Source organism: Oryx dammah, unplaced genomic scaffold, assembly GCF_014754425.2.
Source record: "Oryx dammah isolate SB20612 unplaced genomic scaffold, SCBI_Odam_1.1 HiC_scaffold_1, whole genome shotgun sequence".
Lineage (NCBI taxonomy): Eukaryota > Metazoa > Chordata > Mammalia > Artiodactyla > Bovidae > Oryx > Oryx dammah.
Window position 1 is genome coordinate 39,550,316 of NW_024070185.1, and position 15,019 is coordinate 39,565,334.

The 15,019-nt window shown below is 41.4% G+C and overlaps 1 protein-coding gene across 1 annotated transcript in view; it reads left to right on the plus strand.

Annotated features, from left to right (window-relative positions):
• Positions 1–1,329: 1,329 nt before the first annotated feature.
• GLIS3 (GLIS family zinc finger 3) overlaps positions 1,330–15,019 on the plus strand; it is a 501,883-nt gene continuing 488,193 nt past the window's right edge. The window contains exon 1 of the mRNA XM_040244340.1: positions 1,330–1,941. The gene's annotated coding sequence lies outside the window, so the exon portion shown is untranslated. The remainder of the gene's footprint in view (positions 1,942–15,019) is intronic.

Below are 15,019 nucleotides of genomic sequence, written 5' to 3' on the forward strand. Positions count from 1 at the left end.
AGAAACTGGAAAACTGACAGAATGATATATCCTAAGAATTTGTTGCTTTATTTTACTCCCTCCACTTCTGCTGACAGATATTCTGGTGATTAATATTCTGATGAGTCTGTGACTTTGGGAAAGGGAAAAAAAAAATGCCTTCCCTGAAGAGCCTCTTGAAAAGCAGATTGTAATGAGACATAGGAAATGTTGTGAAAACTGGACTTTTTGGTGACTTCATATCTTGGATAGAGACCAACTCTAGTAATATTATTTCTGAAGTAAGATAAATGAAAATTATCAATAATCTTTGGTAAATCATTTGTATACTTGAGGGCTTTTATCTTGATCGTAGCACCTACCACCTGAATGGTAATTTATATTTCAGTGAGAGCCCTGGAATAGAATATAAGGAGTTGTGACAATCTAAGTGTCTTTAGATACCCTCATTCATTTTATTCATGAGGGTGAATAATATTCTCACTGTAGATGGGTCTAACTGGAGAATATCGGTGCTTTATATACATTGACTCCCAAGATGGAAATCTGTGCATCGGTGGCAGTACATGTAGGGGACCATTAATAGTTGGCTTTCTGGGGACAGCCTCTTGAGGATTCTGACCAAATCAAGCAGAAGTGCTGGGCTCACTTCATAGGGTATGAAGCTGAGGATGTTGAATTCTTAAGAAGAATGGTCCACTGTGTAGATGCAACATACACGGGGAATGTCCCTCTATTCCTAGCAGTCTGTATTTACAATTTTACATCCTTGTAACATTTTCATCACCTTCCTCTCTTGTCTGCCTATTCTTTAAAAAGTTGCCAAAGGCATCTTCATCCATCCATTTTCAAAGTTACATGCATCCAATCGTATATTAGAAAGGCTCTTTAGCCATTTTTTCACTTTTTAGTTTTTCTCTCCATTTTACTACTGATTTCTTTTTTAAACTTGTTTATGCTTTGACATCAACTCTTGTAGAAATGCTGACACTTTTACACGTTAAAAAAAGAACGAGCCAGTTCAACAAATAAGGCCCAAGAAGAAGGTGAAGTGTCTCCCGGCTGTTAGCCAGTTCTGGAGTTCTTTGACTCCCAGGGGCACGGGAAGGACTGTGTGCTTGGTCCTGTCGAGAGGGAGACACACAGACTCGGCCTTCGAATTGGCCAGCCTGGTGACCAGCGAGCCCGCCCCTCCTTCCCCCTCCCGCGCTCACACTCAGGAAGCAGCTGGCTACAGGCCGGCCTTCGCGGCCGCACACACATCCACTCTCCTCCCAGGCCGCCTCCTCCCTCCGTCCCCCCCGTCCCTCTCTCTTCCCCCTTCCCCTCTCCTGCAGCCGCGTCCACACTGCGCCGCCAGGGCAGCCCAGAGCGCTGCGCGCACGGGCACCAGAGCTGGGGCCGCCACCACTGCCCCTCCCCGCAGCCAGGTTCGCTGCCCGCGGCCGTCTAGGCTCGCACCAGCACCAGCGTTCCCCCGACCGAACGCGCCGAAAGCAATTAGCCAGCATCCCGAACCGGCCCCCAGACGCCCCCAGGCCCAAGGCAAGGATGAGCAAGACGCGTGAGGCACAAAGCCGAAACTCAACTTTTTAAAGATATTATTTGCTTTGTGTGCGTGTGTGTGCGCGCGCGGGGGGGTGGAGGAAGGGGGAAGCGGCAGAATGAGCTGATGCCGAGGGTACAGCCACCCCACTTCTGCCTGCCTCCTCCTCCCCCTAACGCTACTGCCCTAGCACACGCGCGCGCACACACTGCACTTGGGCCGGGTTTCGGCGCTCGGTCCCCCGGCTTGGATGGGAGTTTTCATTTCCGAAGGAGGCAGAGCCAGGGGAGCGCGCTGAAGGGCTGGAGCCCCAAGTTTCTCCTCGCCAGCTCTGGCTGCCCGCTGTCACTCGCTCAGGCTGGCCGGGGGAAGGGACCCGCACGCCAGGCTTTGTTGTGGAAATCCCGGGTTACCTGGTAAGTGGATGCCATAGGAACTTTGCTAGTAGGCGAGTCGAGAGAAGCCGGGCGCTTGAGAGTGGGGGAGTTACAACGCTCAGAGATACAAACTAGGGATTAGAAATATTTACACTCTGAGCTGCTGGCGTGGTTTAAGAATACGGGCACCCCAACACCCATATTCTCTAAATGATCTGTTTACTGAGATAGCAATTCTCAATTAGGAATCAAGCTGTGTTCTTGTCAGTTGCCTAAAAGCACTGAAAGTAGAAGAGGGAAAGGAAATCAACAAGGTTTTAAAGTTTTTCTATTTAGGAAGACTTTTTGTTCGGGGCTTTTCTTCTAAACTAGAGGGTCCAGAAGGCTACAAAATCAGGGCAAGTTACAGTACGCAAGGGCATGGTCGTGCACGCCACCCATGAGTCCCCCCAAGGGAAACTTTGGAGAAGTGGGAATTGATGGGTTGACAGGAGGTCTCTCTCCCTCTTTCCAGTTCCACGTGCTTTGTGGAGCTCTAACGAAGGCTGTTTTCCATGCTGTGTCTCACCCAATTCGATTTCCCTCCCTATTGCCCAGAGGTCCTCCGGTAAGGGGATACGTTAACTCCTCGTGGGGACGGGTGCAGCGACTCGCAGTTGCCAGGTCTTGTAACTAGAACTATAACCCACACCGCAAACTGCGCAGATTCAGACTCTCACTCCCAGCCAGGTTCGTCACCTCGCGTTTACATTTTTATAGGGCTTGGCAAAATGTCAGCACTGTTTGGAAAATGTCTCAGTCTCAGGGACTTTGTCCTGCGCAAGACTCCAGTCCCTATAAATGACCCTGTGTGTATTTTGAAGTCGTCCAAGGCCGCTTTCTGGAAAGCGTGAGTGAGCAGCCGGCTTTCTCCTAAACACACACCTTGCCTGGAGCGACACTTCCAACTTACTCACTGGAGCCGACAAGTCACTTCGGTGATGAGGAAGTCACCCAAGTGTCTGGAAAACTTGGCCCTGACGGATTTGTCATCCTATGGATGATTCAATTAGGTACCTGTAGGGAGAAACTTTCTGAAAAGTCGTCTCTGGTTTCCCGGGTCGCACCCTCGACTTCTAAGAGGCAAGAAGTGAAAGAACAAGGATTTTTAGGGGCTAGCTCGGTGCGGGCTCTGGGCCACGCAGGGCGTACGGCGCGGGGACGTGCACTCCCGGGAGGGGCGAGCAGGGCCGGGCCGGGCAGCTTCGGCTTGGGCCGGGCAGCGCGCTGGTTTCTGCCTCTTGGGCTCTGCAGTCGCCGACCATCGGCGGCGCGCATTCGGCCCCGACTTACTCGGGAGTGGGTTGCACAACAGGAAGCCTGAACGAGTTTGTTTTGTTTTGCGGCGCTCGCTGGCGGACAAGGCCGAGGGTTAGGGGCAGAGGCGGCCAAGGAGTAACGGGGTCGCAGCAGCGCATCCCAAGCAGGGCTCTGTCGCCTCAGCCCCGGACCCGCCCCTCGCTCCTTGCCAGAGAGCCCAGGGGCGCGGGCCTTGAATCCCCGCGGGCCGAGATGGGGGGCGGCGTGGGTCATGAACTGATAAAGGCTGCCGTCTCCTGCCCTGCCTCAGGCTCTTCTTCACTCGGCAGGTCCTCAGGACCCTCCCCTCACCCACCACCCGCTTGGTATTCCTCACCCCCTTACTACGCTTTCCCGGGGGCATCATCTGGGCCGTCATCCCAGCAGCATCTAAACTCAGGGCAGAAGTGAAGGGTACTTCCGGAAATTCGAGACTCGCGGCCCCCTCTTCCATAGAAGAGGGGTGTTCACTCTCTTCCCACCTACTTCCAGGACTTAGCATCTCTCCTGAGTCTGGGCCTGGGGCTCTGGAGTTTGAGGAGAGGAATGTTCTGCAGCTCCCCCCAGTGGACCAGTTCCCTTTAGGCTGTGGAAAGAGGGAATTAAGGTAAAGACCATCAGGCTAGATGGAGATCTTGGTGATCACCTACAGATGAGGAAACTGAGGCCCAGAGATTTTCAGGAGTTTTGCCCCAGACTTCAGAGCCAGTTGTCACAGTCGCAGGGCAAGCACTCAAGTTTCCCAGTTCAGAGAGCATTTCTTGGCCTGAAGGTGAACTCAAGACAAATGCAGTCTCATTCTGCCCGCTCTGAAAGCTTTGATGAGTCATGATTTCTGCCTTGGGAGTTAGCCAGACGTCTGTTTCCCTCTCCGTAGCATTTCCCCACTGGACCTCCTTTTTTACATAAATGGGGAGACTTTTTTTTTTTTGGTAAAAGATTGATTTGTGTTGGTTTAAATTTTCTCATTCCTTTTCTTCCTCTTCCAAGTTTTCTTAAGGTGAAGTGTGAAACAGGTGCAACCTGCAAAAGTTTGTAGAAAAAAGATCTGCCACAATGAGTGTTTGAAGCCATTTAGAAACAGGAGTGTGTCATATTAGATGTTATATTTGCAGTTGGGAGCTGTTGAAGTTTAAGGATCACTTTTGAACGCATTACAGTTTTCATATGTTTTCACTGCTCGTCTGTGTAGTCAGACTAGCACTAACATTACCTTGAAAAGGAAGAACGGGGGATTTCTTTTCCAGTCACTTTCAAATTCCTTTCCTTATTGGTAGTTGAAGTCTTTTCCTTTGTTGCTCAGAGGACTCAGTAATCTTTCAGTGTGAATAGCTAAATCCAATTGCTGCTCTAACTCCCTCTCCCCTTGGTTCACATTAAGCCAGTTTTAGAGAGCATCTTGTGGCTGGTCCCTGATCTCATCCAAGTTCCTTAATAGTAGTGGGTTTGTCGGATATTGAGTACTTGGGGTCAGACAATGTTCTTGGGAGGAAGTGATCATGATTCTGAATAGAAAAAGCAACTTTTTTGGGGGGGGGGATGGACTCCAGGGTCCACCTAGCAGGTGACATTCCTATTAGGCCAAAATAGGCAGGGTGGGGAGGTTAAATAGCAGCAAATTATGTTTTGCCTTGCCTTCATTTATATGATCTTTCCATCATTTCAGAAGAGGGCTTAGTGTTCTCCATCTTTTTTCTCTCAGTATTCTTTTCTGCTAGTAAATTAATTTGATGACATTATTTCTGGTGTTGTCTCTCTCATATTGTAGTTATTGATCTTGAGTTGGAATGTTAATTTGTAGTTCTTCCAGAATATATGAGGATTCTTGAGGGAGATAATTCAGTAAGTGCCATCCTATGCACATTCTCTTCCTTGGAGAAATCATTTTCTGTGTTTCTATAATTATTTTCTGTAGAGATTATTATAAAGAATGCTGAAATGCAAGACTTGACATTTAACTTTTCTCAAAGTTTAGTTGGGTCATAGGCTCAGGACTGAAAATAAAAACACAAACAAATGGCATATAGGAAATCTGTGCAATAAAACTGTGCTGCCTTATGCTTTCCAGGAGGGTTAAATTTACAGTAAGGTCTTTAAAATGACATTAATACATAGTTTGATTAAACTGAACACAACTGAGCAAGTAGCATCTGGATTTCAAGAAATAGAACATTACCAATACCCTAGAAACTTGACTCTTACTCTCTTCTCATTACTGTCTTCCCCCATCTCTTGCAACCACTGTGTTCTCCTCAAGAGTAATGACTGCCTTAACTTCTAACAGATGTAATAATTTTGCCCATTTTTTATGCCTTATGTAAGTGGGATAATTCAACATGCACTCCTGAGTTTGACTTCTTTTGCTGATATAATAGCCTTTTAGTAGGTCAGATAATTTGGACTCCCCTTTAAAGTTTAGGGAAACAGTTTGGCTTGCAGAAATTAGTTGTTTAGGCATTACTTAATATGATAGAGTTAAGGAAAAACACTAATGAAACAGTAGCCCTGTTCTCTATCCTAATGACTGTCTGATTAGGGAGACTAAACAGATATGAGTGAAACCATAAAGTGAAGCCAGCTTAGGGTGAGCAAGGAGAATGCTGAGGAGCAACTTCCACCATGACAACCCAAAATGCATTTGGCAGTCTCTCTATTAGGACCAACAACCCCCATGACAAAAAAATGCCTGGTCTCAGTACTGAAGTGACTGTATTTGTTTTGTGGCTTTCAGCTAGGATTTTTCATTGTTCACGGGTATGCCAAGATAAAGACAAGAATAATATGCCTGTTCAGAAGAGTGGGATAGACTTTTTATGCTGCTTTGTTCTAATAGAGAAAGGAATAGACTAGGAGGAATAGACCAGGAAGCACACAACTGTAATTAAACTGGTTCCACAAGACACAGAGCTTAGGGTTTATGGTCACACCTTACTTAGACTATATTTATTCAGGCAATAAATTATAAATATAGGATATGAATATACAAGTATATAATTATATATTGATTTATATGATAATTTTCAGTATAAATAGGCAGTACAGTGTGATAAATACAAGTATAATAAATATATGTACATAAATGTATATGAAAAGTCAATATATATGACATATGTAATGTGAAGATAATTTATGTACCTATAAGGACTGGGGAGAGCTTGACAAATTATACAGAGTACCAAAACTTAATGAAATTAGAATTTAGACAAGAAGGTGAAACACAGGCAAATAACTATAAGACAATGTGGGAAGTTATGAATGTTAAAGGAGATGTATGTAGAGTGAAATAGTCAACATTTATCACATGCTTCTAGGTACCAGGCACCGGGCTAAACAAGTAACATGCATCGTCTCATTTAATGTTCTATAATGCTATGAACTAGGTACAATAATACAAGCCTCACTATTTTACAGATCAGTGACAGAGGCAGATTAAGAGAGGATCAGAGAAAGCCAAAGGTGGGGTGGGCCTGGAAGGTGACTAGAATCTGGATTTGGGGGAGGAGAGGGCAGAAGAAGGGAGGAAGGGAAGGACCACTCAGGTGAATTCAAAGACAGTGTATAGAATGAACAGAAACAAGGATTCAACCATGTTCTACTTTGGGAACAAAATCAGGAGACTGAGTTGTAAAACTGAGATAATGAAGGCTCTAAGTAGTTGAGCGCAGACTTGAAGTAAAGAAAGCTGGTGTGGGGCTAATCGTGTCTGACATGATTCCTTTAGGCCAAGAATGGGAACAACTGCACATTCCTTTGGGCACACCAAGTCTTGCTGAACTACAGATGAGCAGATTGGATTACAGTGCAAGATCAGCCCCTGTTCCAGGCTCCTTGATAAAAAGATCAGACTTTTTCAGTGTCGGTTATTTCTGAAGCTCTGAGCCAGATCTATGAAGTTTTGTTTTAAGGCCTGCTGGATACTGTACACAGAAAATTAATCAGATGCTAGGATTATGTATGATTTCTTGTTATTCCTGTGTGTGAAGAAATGGATTTATGTTTTCCCAACCTTTGCAGTATGACCAATAGATTCCACTTCTGTCTGTAACTGACTGAGTCATTCATGTAGGGCTTCTTTTTTTTTTTTTTTTTTTTTAAATAAATATGTTGTCATATTGGTTAAGGGCCTAGTCATTGTTGCGGACATTCATACTTCTGCAGTGATGTCAGTGAACATAATTTAACTTGTATTAAACTTCTGTCTACCAACAGCTAAAAATAGTTACACTGGTTACTTTTCAGCAATAACTAACTACACTGAAAGAAAGAAATCACTCAATTACACATGTGATAGGGATAATTTAATATACTTGAATATTTGGTTTAATGAGTGCTAAATTGTTTTATTTCTAGAATCTTCCATAGATAGATGTTTATTACCCCTTTGAAAGGATTGTGAGTTTTAGCTTTGCAAATAGCTATTCACATGACTGAGTAATTATTTATATACATTAGGTAACCAAGAATGCACTTTAATTGCCATATTTTACAACCTATGTATCTCCTTGTGTGAAAATGGATTTTTTTTTTAAAGAAAAATCTCCAGCCAGTTACTTTTCTTTTATATTTCTGAAGAAGCCTTTGTGTCTCAAACCGTGGCCATGTGGTGTTCACTTTTTGCAATTCAGGTAATTAATTCAGTGGTGACATCATTGGGAATGTGTTCATTTTTCCATTTCCAATTCCTCCTCATAGATCTGATGTTAACTCATAAGAACACATTTCAAAAAAACTCCGTTCTCAAGGACAGTTAATTTAAACTCCCCCCCCAACCCACTGCCCCCTTTTACATTGTAAAATTGAGGTTTTATTTCAGGGAAGGTCACCTACCCCTTGCAACAAGGAAGATATAAAATTGTCAGTCATCTTGATCTCTGATTCTGTCAGTCAGTCAGTTAATTGGTATTTGTAGAGCACAACTGATCAATTGATACTAAATAAAAAGCAAAGTGAAAGATAACAGTGGTAGGAGTGCGTGTGTTTGTCGCTCAGTCATGTCTGACTCTTTGTGACCCCATGGACTGTAGCCTGCCTGCTAGGCTCCTCTGTTTATGGAATTCTCCAGGCAAGAATACTGAAGTGGATACCATTCCTTTCTCCAGGGGCTCTTCTTGAAGTGGGATTTCTTGCATTTGCAGGCAAATTCTTTACCATCTGAGTCTCCAGAGAAGCCCTGGTAGTATAGCTTTGTGTTATTTAATCCTTATTTTTCATAAAGCTAAAAATGTCAAACATTTAGCTTTTTTCTTCATTACAGCGATATTATGGGATCTGTTTTATTTTGGCTGTTTAATTCTGTCTGTTTCTACAGATTTTCTTGGTAGGTACCTGGGCTGGCAGATAGTCTCAATGCTTTTATAACAGTAGATTTTATGCGTTTTTTTGTCTGTAACCCACCAGAAAATATTTTTTTTCTTACCCAGAGCACTGTGCATATAGATATGCAGACATATACACCTGCAAATCTCTGAAATGAAATGATTCTTAACCATTAATATATTCGATGCACATTGATAGCTTCTGTTTTATTCTGTTGCTGCTGCTGCTAAGTCACTTCAGTCTTGTCCAACTCTGTGCGACCCCACAGATGGCAGCCCACCAGGCTCCCCCGTCCCTGGGATTCTCCAGGCAAGAACACTGGAGTGGGTTGCCATTTCCTTCTCCAATGCATGAAAGTGAAAAGTGAAAGTGCAGTCACTCAGTTGTGTCCGACTCTTAGCGACCCCATGGACTGCAGCCTACCAGCCTCCTCCGTCCATGGGATTTTCCAGGCAAGAGTACTGGAGTGGGGTGCCATTGCCTTCTAGTCAGTTCTATTTAATTAAAAAATGTTTCTCCATTAAATAATTGATTTCAGGGCTCACCAGTGGATTTTGACCAATTTGAAAGATAGTACTTTAGAAACAATGCTTTGTTAAACATAGATCTGACCTTACAGCCCATATTCAACTTGGGCCAATGCCTTGGCCAGGGCATGGTGCCTTTCTGAACTTACCTATGTTTGTCTTAAAAATCGTTTTCATTTCAAGTTTGTTCTCATTTTGTGTGTGTGTGGTTTTGTTTTTTTTTTTGCAGCTGACTAAGGGAATCCCTAACTATCCCCCTTCTTTTGGTAGGGTCATGCTTTTCTAGAACTTGCTGTACTCATTGGTGAGTTCATGACTGAGGCAAAGTTGAAACACTTGTAGGTAATTACTACTAAAAGTAGTAGCATTTAATAAGTTAGGGGGATATGAGAGTTGTATAGATGCACTGAAGTGTAAAAAGTAGATGCTAAGAAAGGTTATTGAACTTCTAATATTGTCCTCCAGCAGTATTTTCCTGAAGGTCCTGAACTTCTAGAAATTTATAATCACTAGCATTGTTTCGAAGGTTCTCAATGCTGCTTCTGATTTTTAAGTTAGAATTAAATGCTGCTGCTGCTAAGTTGCTTCAGTCATGTCCAACTCTGTGCGGCCCCATAGATGGCAGCCCACCAGGCTCCCCCGTCCCTGGGATTCTCCAGGGAAGAACACTGGAGTTGGCTGCCATTTCCTTCTCCAGTGCATGAAAGTGAAAGGAAAGTGAAGTCACTCAGTCGTGTCTGACTCTTTGCGACCCCATGGACTGCAGCCTACCAGGCTCCTCCGTCCATGGGATTTTCCAGGCAAGAGTAATGGAGTGGGGTGCCATTGCCTTCTCCCAGAATAAATTCCTGCATCAGATTTGGTCATTTTTTCCCCACTGCTTTCCCCTCCCCTCCCCTCTCCTCCTTTCTGTTCCTCTTCTCCCTTTCCCTTCCTTTTTTTCCTCAGTGTCCTGTCCATATTTACTATCCACATTTTTAGTATCATAGCCACTCATGTGGTTAAAAAGGCACTGCCAGATATTTTACTCCATAAACTTATGGGAAGATTATTTTTATTTTTGAGAAAATTTTATATAAAAAGTTAAAATGTTTATCTCTAATTCAGTAGCAAAGAGTTGGAGTCACAGATAAAACAATGTCAAGAATTCTATTAAATGAGATCCATAAGTTCATTATATTGTCTTTTTTGAGTGGTCTTTGGTAGAATGGTTATGGATTTCTGAAGGGAACACTGATTTATCTTCATGCTTTTAATTGAAGCATGGTATAACTCAAAGGTAAACCTCTTTAATTTTATTTTAATGGTGATTATATTGTTTGAGTAGTAGCTAAACATCTTAGTATTCAAAATAAATATGTTAATATTCTTAAATTACCTATATTAGACCTTGGGAGTGCCCAAGTGGCCATGTGGTCTATATGTACTAACTACCAGGTGTAACCTCCTTGACTTTTCACTCCACATCCTAATGCCGTGGAATCATTCCAGCTCTGTTTCTGTGTAACTTCTGTTGTAAATTCTGTGAGTCTGTCAGTCTCACTGTATAAAGTTATGAAACCCCAGAAATGATCAGCTATACTTTGTGCTGGTTACTTAATATACTTTCAATTTAGAGAAATGATATTGTACACATCCAGTGTATTTCCTCTATAATATCCTCCAGCTTCACAGGCACATGTTTGCACTTTTCTGTTGTTAAAATTGCAGACAAGAGTAATTTTGATTTATTGGTGACATCTAATATAGCTGTGTTTATATTGTTGCCAATAAAATGACTTACACGATTGGTTTTTGTTTATACAATCTTTTCTGAGGAGTCAGTCACCTGTGTTAGGACAAGGTACATTCTGCTTATTAAAATGAACTCCTGGGATCTAAGAACATTCAGCTCTATCTGTCCTTGATTGAATTGCAAAATGTGCTTTATACTGCAGCCGTGCATGAGAATAACTTATATTATCTATCAATAGGCTTTTCATTTCTATATTCTTCTGGCTACAAAGCTGTAACTAGAGAAACCCATGGGAATAGCATGGGCCTATTAGTGATCAAGGCAGTGATGTTGAAAAGGCAACGTTAATGAAATTATACAATCATTAACCCGAAGGGGAAAAATAAAAAGAATCAATAAAAACTCTATTTTAGATGGTTTATATGTATATATAAGAAGTCAGCTCAGGGGCGATTTGTTTGCTGACCAGTGTTTGTGTCTCATTATCAGGTTTTCTGCACAGGGTGAGAAATGCTTGTGGCATAAAAGGAATGGAAAATGTAACAAAGGCTAAATGTAGCCTAAGGAAATGAAATGATGTATGAAAATTAATAATTAACTGGCTCATCAGATGAATTATGACTCTAGATGAGTCTATTAATAATATTAAGTAAGAAAGGGCTTTTGGATGTAAATAGACATTATGGAACTCATGTTTTTGGAATTTTCTTGAAGGGATGAGTTAACATTGCTTCTTTAAATCTTTTAACCTACAAGGCATAGTGCCTCGAGCGTTGGGTAGAAGGTAGAAGTATGATCTTGTATTTTGATTAAAGTCATAGCTTTTCTAGAAATCTATTGAAATTATCATTAAATGATTTTGTGCCTTGGTTTCCTTAGGAGTTAAGTAACTTCCTCTCTGACCTGACTTACAACAGTGTGTTTTAAGAGTTTTAATGTGGTCGAAAGGAAAGATTTATTAACTTATGTTGACTCATAGCAGAATGAGTAAACATTTTCATTGTTTTAACCAATGGAGTATTAAAAATCTACATGTGTTAATATGTCATATCCAAAGTACCCCAAATTTATCCTTCTGGATGTCCCTTGCTTTTTCTGTTTCTACTTTTTTTTTTCTTTTCTGTTGATGCCTGGATTAGTCATTGAACGGAGGACAGAAGAGAAAGTAATGCTGGAGAACGTAAACTTTTAAAGAGAAAAATGCTCTTCCAGTGGAATCCTACCAGTCAGGTTTTGATAGTGATTAGCTATGATTTTACTTTCTGGCCCAGTATAGGAAATTTTAACTCGGATGTTCGTTTCTCAGGGTGAATGTTTTCTTTTAGCACACTGCTGATGTGCAAGCCTCCTATCAGTTCTTGTTTTGATGGAGTTGTTAGAGATTGCTCTTCTTTTTTGCTTTCCTATCCACCCAATCCCTTTGATTAAAGTGCCACAGACATAAAATCTACATAATTGGGCTTCCCTGGTAACTCAGGGTAAAGAACCTGCCTGCCAATGCAGTGGACATGGGTTTGATCCCTGGTCCGGGAAGATCCCACATGGCTCAGGGTGACTCAGCCTGTGGGCAACAACTAGTGGGCCCATGGTCTAGAGCCTGAGAACTGCAACTACTGAAACCCACGCAACCTGGAGCCCCTGCTCTGCAAGCAGAGATGCCGCCACAATGAGAAGCCCCCACTCACCACAACCAGAGAAAGCGCAAGCAACAACCAACACCCAGCACCACCAAAACCAGACATGTTTTAAAAAACTACATATTTATCCTTCTTCATAGTTAATGAGTACTTCTATAATCTTCCTTTTCTTAATTATCTGAAAGAACAAAATCTCAAGTGATTATCACCAAATTCTTCATCTTTTGTGGATGAAAAACTGTCCAGAGAAGTTATAAATGGTTTGCCACAAGTAAAACTCAGGTCTCCTAAATTCTCGTTGGGAATGCTGTTCACTCTGACTCAGTGAGGATGGGTCTTTCTTACAAGTTAGTTGTTTATTCCTCTTTTGTTACCAAGTAGGCTCAAAATTACACATGATCATATTACCTAGCCAAAAAGCACATAGAATACTATATAATGTGAATAAACAAATTGATTTTTAAATTCTGGTGTCTAATGTTTGAAAAATCTGCTTTTATAATTAATGTGAGAACTGTATTATTTGGCATATTTTTCATACAGTTTATTTTATTTTTGTCTTGAGGCTGGTTTTTCTCAGCTCACACAACATTGACCTATTGGTTTTTCTTTATGGTATTAATCACTTTACTTTCTGGCTGTTGCTTTTTTAGTAATAAAATTTAAGTACATTTTTTGTTGTTGTTTTTACTTTCACCCTAAAGCTATTTAAAACAGGAGTGTGATTTATAAAAAATAAAAATAAAATAAATATTCAAGCAAGTTTGAGTTCTTATAACTAAGTTCTTAGTGCTTTAATTATTTTTCCTCTTACAAACTCACCTTCTTAATGGTTTAGTACTTACATGTTTTTATCCACATTTTTGATGAGAATTCCTACTTGTATATGATCTTACTGCCAGAACCAACTCCTTTATTTTTAAAAACCTGGAAATGGGCACAGTCTGCAGATCTGCAGATACTTGTCACTTGGACCATGGTCTTAGTGACTCATATTTCCAGTCATGTTGTATAATTCTCATTTTCAACAAATTGCCAATACAATATATTTATTTTGCCTTTTTTTTTGATTGGTGCTGAATAAGTGCTTTCTTGTGTAGGGTTCAAAGTGCTTCAGAAAACACTATTTTATCAATGAGTGGAAAATAGATGGCCAATATCATCTGGCAAAGCACAGAGACATTAAATGACTCTTGCCCACAATCAACCAATGAATCAGCAGACCAGCTGGTAATACAGTTGAGTTCTTCTAAATGGGTAGAAAAGCAGAAAAGGCATTGGGATTTTTCCAGCATTAAAAAAGAAAATCTTACAACCAGTCTGATACAGGGTTATTTCTTATTGTTTCATAAATAAATGATACAGGTTTGAATAATCTGCATTGCATTTATTTGTCCCTTCTTGGCTACTGTAGTGGAGGGAAAGAGGAATGAGACCTAGGATTGTTTCTGAGGACTAGATGGCGTGTCAGTATTAAATGTGGCAGACTGATAGAATTATTAGTAGAATGGAGACTTGATAAAGTTAAAGAAAGCATTCTAGATTTACATTGTTGGTAACCTTAGAAGTTCCTCAATACATGGACAGATACAGTCAACTTAGCGGAAGGCACAGTGAGTGCTTGGCTTGAAAATTAAATACTACAGATTTCCTCTGCTATCTGAAAGTAAAGTGGTCATAGGTCAGCTGAAATGGCTTAAAGTTAAGAAGCAATTTCTTAGGATACATGTTGCTAAGGGATGTACAAAATAAATTGAGATAAAGTGCAGATGCTCACAGACACAGTTTGATGCTATGGAGGCTTGAAGTTGAGATGCTGAGTATTGTTCCTAGGGAAAGGAGCTTGATGCTGCCAATCTCACTGCTCGAGATGAGGACTGCCTCTGTAATAGCCCCCTGCAGAACAAATGCTGAATGACATTTTTGTTTTTCACTTTTTTTTTTCTTAAGAGTGAAAATCCCTCCTCAAATTTCTTTTGGTTAGTGAAAATGGTTACTAAGATAAATCTTCTGAAAATGATGTGGCATAAAGTGAACTTTTGAAAAGCAAAGGATACCTGTGTTTCTGATTTTCTAAAATGATAAAGAAAAAAGAAAACCTCCTCACAAAAAGTTTACCATGGTTGATATCCTGTGCTTGATGATTTATGGGACACTCTTTTGGGAGGTGAGTTGGAAATATTCATCTAAGACATTGAGTGGACCATAGGAAAAAGGAAGACTCGTCCAGTTGAGGATATCTGGCCATTACTACTTTGCACCCAGTCTGTATTTCTTGTTTGTCTGTCGGCTTCTTCCATGACTGTCATGTTTACTTAAAAGAATTCAAATTGCGACTGAGTCTGTCATTTATTTGGAGTAGTGGCACTTAGTCCTTAGTCATGGCATGACATACATTTTGGGGAACTATAGATCAAGAGAGGAAAAAGCCTTTCCGAATGATCTGTAACCAGGGAGCACTGACACACGGATGGATGATGATGTCCTGTGGCCACATCGCTACTTTTGGTTCTCCCTCTGCCACTTGAGAAAGGGGGTGGCAGGATGGCAGATGGAAGCTTCGT